Here is a 6,127-nt window from a genome sequence, read left to right on the forward strand (position 1 = left end):
GTACTAAAAAAAGACTTTACTCATTATAAAAAAAATATATATATATGTTTTTACGCAATGTAAAAATAATAACAAGTAGTTTTCGTTATTTAAATCGTGTAATACACGGCATTGTAATAAAAAATAAACGTGTATGGTTTGATTTCCACCAATAAAATATAAAGGAAAATGTGAAGTATGTAGGAGGACTAAAATAAAAGAGTTAATTACTGTGAAAAATAATTATTTCAGTCTATTAGTTTAAAAATTGCGATTTCAGTCTTTGTGGTTTCACTTTCGTAACCATTTAGGTCCCTTTGGTTTCACTTTCGTAACCATTTATTCTGTTAGTACAGGGACTGAAATGGTTACAAGATGAACTGAAATGGTTACGAAAGTAAAACCACAAGGAATGAAATCGTAATTTTCAAACTAATGGACTGAAATAATGATCTTTGAGGAACCGAATGGAAACGACGAAAACAAAAGAGTAATTATTAACTCAAAATAAAATAAGCAAAAGAATCATCGAAACTCAAGTACTCAACTCAACTCCGGGCGGCCGCCGTCTTACACACAAAAGAAAAAAAATCAATGAATCAATCAATCAAAATCGCTATTCGCTGCTACCACCACTCAAATCTGTTACTTCCGGTTGAGATCTTCTCCAGCAAAATGGAAAACCAATCAGATAAAGGTAAGTTTGAAATCTTGACGTGTTTATTTATTAATTAATTAATTAATTATGTTTTTTCTTTTACTTTTGGATCATTGAGTTCTTCTGATTGTTTAACATCCTAAGTTTTGGATCAATCAGATCCCGATTCGTTTGTGTTTAAAGTTGAAATCTTTATTATAATGTTTGGATTAATTGAAAAATCCAGTATGGGTTTTTGAGTTCTGATAGTTTAAATTCATTGCGATCTCAATTCGTTTGTGTTTAAAGTTGAAATCTTTATTCTTGGTTTTTACCGTCAAGCAATTCTTAGCATAATATCATCATCATCATCCAACAGAATGAATTGAATGGTGGAAATGTTCAATCCAAACCCGACCCGTACTACTATTATTCGGGTCAAAGATTTCAACCCTAGCCCGACCGTATTTTTAAACGAGTCATACAAATTGACGATTTATAAGCAAATTGTTGGGTCAACCCGAACCCGACCCGTTATCTTAAACGGGTCGTGTTAGTTGACCCAAACCTGTTATCTTAAACGGGTCGTGTTAGTTAAACGAGCGAAGAAGACGAACATGGACTGATGCCCCATTCGTTCATTTAATTTACGTTTAGTCTTTAATTTGAATTTGAATATTGTTGTTTACTTTTAATTGGTGTCAGGTTGTGCTTGGCTTTGTGTTCGTTTAGAATATTAATTAATGTTGGAAGAGACGAACAAACTCGTTAAGAAAATTTGTTCGTGTAAAAGTAAAAAACTTGTTATCTAATCCTCTGTCTGATTATTTATGCCCAACATAATCATAACAAGTTTTATTATATTTAAATATCTGATCACTGGTATCAAAGGGTGATGCTTTGCATAGCTTTGAGGACGAATTTAGATGGTGTTCTTGAAAGCTGGGATCCATCAAATAATCATCTCTCCGACAATGGCTCATTTTCACTGTTTACGCCCATCAGGTCAGAGGTTTACTAACAAATTATTATTATGATCTTAGTGTTCCAAGAATATCACTGATTACTTGTTTTTTTTTTTTTTTTTAGTTTTTCTAACTTAAACATGTGTGTGCAGCTGCAGAAGAAGATCTCAACCCGACACTTTTAGCACTAAAAACATATTAGGTAGAGGTGGATACAAGGGCCGTTTGGCAGACGGCTCACTTGTTGTTGTTGAGGTTAAACGATTGAAAGAAGAACGTACGCCAGGTGGCGAACTCCAATTCCAGAACCAAGTCGAGTATGGCGATGCACCACGGGGATTTTGATTGTTGTTATATTTGAAAATGATTAGTGGACTCACTGGAATGTCTCCCGATCCCCACCCTGAAACTTCACGGTCTTCTTCTTCTTCTTCATGCGAATCAACCTACACCAAGGTAACTAATCAATTCAGGTTATATCCTCCTTTTTTTTTTTTTTGCTTAAAGTTGTTGTGGTGATCAATTTCTATGTTAAACGAACGTGTTTGATGAAATTCCCGAATGAATGTTGTATTATTTTTTGTTTTAAAAATTGCTTGTAAACTGTTTGATGAAATTCCTGAATGAATGTTTTCTGTTTTAAAACTTGCTTGTAAACTGTTTGATGAAATTCCTGAATGAATGTTGTATTATTTTTTTGTTTTAAGACTTGCTTGTAAACTGTTTGATGAAATTCCCGAATGAATGAATGTTGTATTATTTTTTGTTTTAAAAATCGCTTGTAAACTGTTTGATGAAATTCCTGAATGAATGTTGTATTATTTTTTTGTTTTAAAACTTGCTTGTAAACTGTTTGATGAAATTCCCGAATGAATGTTGTATTATTTATTGTTTTAAAAATCGCTTGTAAACTGTTTGATGAAATTCCTGAATGATTTTCATATCGTTTTTCTTTTTTTTTTCTTTATAGCTTGTTTGATAACATTTTTGAACAGGCATTTGAAAAGCTTTATACGCATGGTGAACCAAGTTGCAATCATCTTGATCGTGACCGTATGTCTCGTAGTTCGGGTGTTAGCGATTCGGCCACACCATCATACGTATAATGTGGTGCCGCTCTCTATCGTTATGGCGGCGTTTTCGGTGGGCACCGGCGCGTATCTTGTGTGGGTCTACCTGAAAGTCCCAGAAGATCCATCTCGATATTGTTTCATCAGATTCACATCACTCGTTTTTTATGATTTCAGCGTCATGTCATGCGTTTTGGCGGTCATTGCCAACTTCTTCCCTGCTGATACAGTCAAACTCAGCAGGGACTTGACTTTTGCCGGAGGTTTTATCATCCTCTTGGCTTGTACGTTGGTAGATAGACTTCTGTCGTGCGTAGCAGCTATCCTTGGGAGGAAAAGAGCGGCTGGTGCTGCAAATACTGCTCCTGGCAACACCGCCTGATGTGCAGACGGTATAGATTCGGGTTACTTTACGTTTTGACGATGCCGCAACACTTGGAAAACTTAAAAAACTTTATTTTCTTACGTGCCTATTTTTAAGTACGTTGCGGTATAAATCCAAGTTGGTTTACATTTCGGCGTAAATTTTTTTCGAAAACGAGTCAGGTCAAATAAGACGTTTTTGTGGTTATTTTTATATGCGTTTTTAGTTGGTCTGTGTTTTGACGTAAATTTTGCTCGGAATCGGTTGGGTCAAATATAAGACGTTTTCACTAGGCGGCGGTATAAATTCGAGCTACTTTACATTTGACGCCCCTATAACGACCGATACCATTTTTTAACTTAAAAAGAACACTATTTTCATACTTGCTTGTTTTTGAGGATGTTTCGGTATAAATCCAAGTCGGTTTACGTTTGGACGTAAGTTTTTCTCAGTGACGAATTAGATCAAATATAATACGTCTTCGTGCTTATTTTTATGTGTGTTTTCAGTTGGTGTAAATTTTGTTTGGAAACGAGTCGGGTCAAATATTCGACGGTATACATTTGAGTCACTTTAAGGTTCGACGACGCGCGGCGGGTCAAAATACCAGTTAATTTCTTAATTCGGTTTTGGTTCTGATTGAATAAAATCCTAAACCGAATAAACCAACCGGTGAACACTACTGATATGGCATAATTTATTTGTAGGGTTGGAGTCTGAGGAGGAATCATTTTGCTGAAGTTGATCAGAGCCAAAGGTAAGACCGTTTAAATAAAGTCTTGGAAGACAGAAGTACTATCTACCTTAGTTTTGTGCACCTCTAACTCTGCTGTAGAAGGATGGATATAGTGTTATTTTTTTGTTAAAACAATGAGTGATGTGGGCTGGGATTTTGGATATATGGGTTATTCGTTTTTTTTTTTTTTTTTTAAACAATGAGTGATGTGGGCTGAGATTTTGGATATATGGGTTATTCGTTAAAATTGAATTCAAGATATGATGTGATTCTAGTGAAATTCAACAATGCACAATCTTTACTTGTGCCGTTTTAACGAAGTTTACCTTCAAAAAAAAAAAAAAAAAAAAAAACTAAAACTAATAATCCTTGACTTACAAATACAATTATATTAATCTTGAATTGCCAAAATGGACTTCAAAAGTGACATTGAAGTGGATAATGTAGGGCTAATTGAGTACTAACCAACTTTGGTTCGAAATTTTGGTTTTGCTTACGAGCTTAATTAGTTTATCCAATATGCAAGCATCAAATGCTTCTCTCACCTCAACCCCAACATATAAACCTACCATAAATTGATTTTTTTTGTAAGTTGGTTACCATTACTTAAAATTTTTAAACAACTGAAGATTAATACAATTATATTAATCTTAGGCATGAAACCATTAAAGCCATACTATAATAAGTCGACATCGTCAAGAATTACCAACATCGTTTTATTTTCTTTCGTCTTTTCTATCCTAAAAAAACTTGGTTGCCATTTCATGCTTAGTGTTATAACATGGCCAAAAACCTTTTGGGTTTAAGCTTGAACTAGGTTTTTCACCCGCTGCGTGTTACGGCGACGTCATAAATTATAAACTACAATCAACCCGACTCATTTCCAAACAAAATTTACGTCAAAACGTAGACGACCTCATAACACACATAAAATAAACACGTGTGGTGGCGTCGTAAGCGACGTGATAAGGTATAAACTATAATCGACCCGACTCGTTTCCAAACTAAATTTACGCCAAAACATATAGCAAATCAAATTTATATCGTCGAATGAAAACACCTTATCTTGGTGGGAGTTTTTTCCGGTTTGGTTCAGTTTATTAGGATGCCAGCACACGTTATAATAAGCAAAAGAGAAAGCAAAAAAATATAGTTGTAATTAATATGACCAAAACGGTATCTACATGCACATTCGGTTTTTTTTTCAATAGTCATAAACAATACCTTTTTTATTGGGTTATTGGATTTTTAATAATCCAAACTTTGATCAATTGGTCGGCAATAATTCCAACTTAAAAAATTCCCCCTGTGGGTCCCAACTTTCAAGTTATTTTCCTCCACCAAGCCCTTACTAACTGGGTTATAACCCAGTTAGTGTTTTGCATACGTGGCAGCTTATGCGGCACACAACCTAGTTAAATGCTGATATGTAAGCTTACGTGGCCCATCACCATCACTACCTTCATCACCACCACTCACAACCACCGTCTGCCACTACTAGCACCACCACACACCTTACAACTTGTTCCGGCGACCTGCAACTTACTACGACGTATGGGTGATAATGATGGTGTGTGGTGGTGATGGTGGTGGCAAGCGGTGGTGGTGATGATGATGCCACGTAAGCTTCCACGTAACCATTTAACCATGTTGTGTGCTATATAAGCTGCCACGTATGCAAAACACTAACTGGGTTATAAGCAGTTAGTAAAGGCTTGGTGGAGGAAAATAGCTTGAAAGTTGAGACTGACAAGAGGAATTTTTTAAGTTGGAATAATTGCCGGCTAATTGGTCAAAGTTTGGATTATGAAAATCCAATAACCATTTTTTATTTGATGCTGAAATCAACATTATTTTCAAGAATCCCTACATAAAAATCAAATAAAAAATCTTATACATTTAAAAACTTAAAACAATGAATTCAACTAGTCGTTACTATATTCCAACATATTACACCAGTTATCAAGTTATATATATATATAACATACAAAAAGCAACTTACTTAACGTCATTATATTAACATACTCATAGTTAATCAATGAGAAAGCTAACAAATGTATTCTGGCATTCGAAACTTTTGATGAGCTGGATTTACCGTGGCTTATATGACCATATGCATGCTTTCTTTAAGACGATGAGATGGCTATTTGAAAACTTTATGTACTTGCTTATATGATGGATATGTGTGGACCGTGGAAAAGATGTGGTGTTCTATTAACGGTACCTTTTTACAAGTTCTAACGAATGTTTTGTGTTTTAGTACGTGTAGCACTTGTTTAAACATAAGAGCCTGTGTTTGTATATATCTTGATGATTCATTGTAGCCAACACTTTGATATACTAGTTTTATAGCTTTACGCCCAAGGATTATTCATT

At 34.9% G+C, this 6,127-nt stretch overlaps 1 long non-coding RNA gene across 2 annotated transcripts; it reads left to right on the forward strand.

The window, feature by feature from the left end:
- The first annotated feature begins 506 nt into the window (after window positions 1-506).
- Window positions 507-4,031, forward strand: LOC110942350. 2 transcript variants are annotated; one of them, XR_004893688.1, is made up of 5 exons: window positions 507-676; window positions 1,322-1,621; window positions 1,734-2,037; window positions 2,577-3,043; window positions 3,723-4,031. It is a non-coding gene; the product is annotated as an uncharacterized LOC110942350 (long non-coding RNA). The 2 variants fall into 2 exon arrangements; XR_002594771.1 differs by having other exon boundaries at window positions 1,508-1,621.
- Window positions 4,032-6,127: the final 2,096 nt, after the last annotated feature.

Source organism: Helianthus annuus, chromosome 5 (genome assembly GCF_002127325.2).
Source record: "Helianthus annuus cultivar XRQ/B chromosome 5, HanXRQr2.0-SUNRISE, whole genome shotgun sequence".
NCBI lineage: Eukaryota > Viridiplantae > Streptophyta > Magnoliopsida > Asterales > Asteraceae > Helianthus > Helianthus annuus.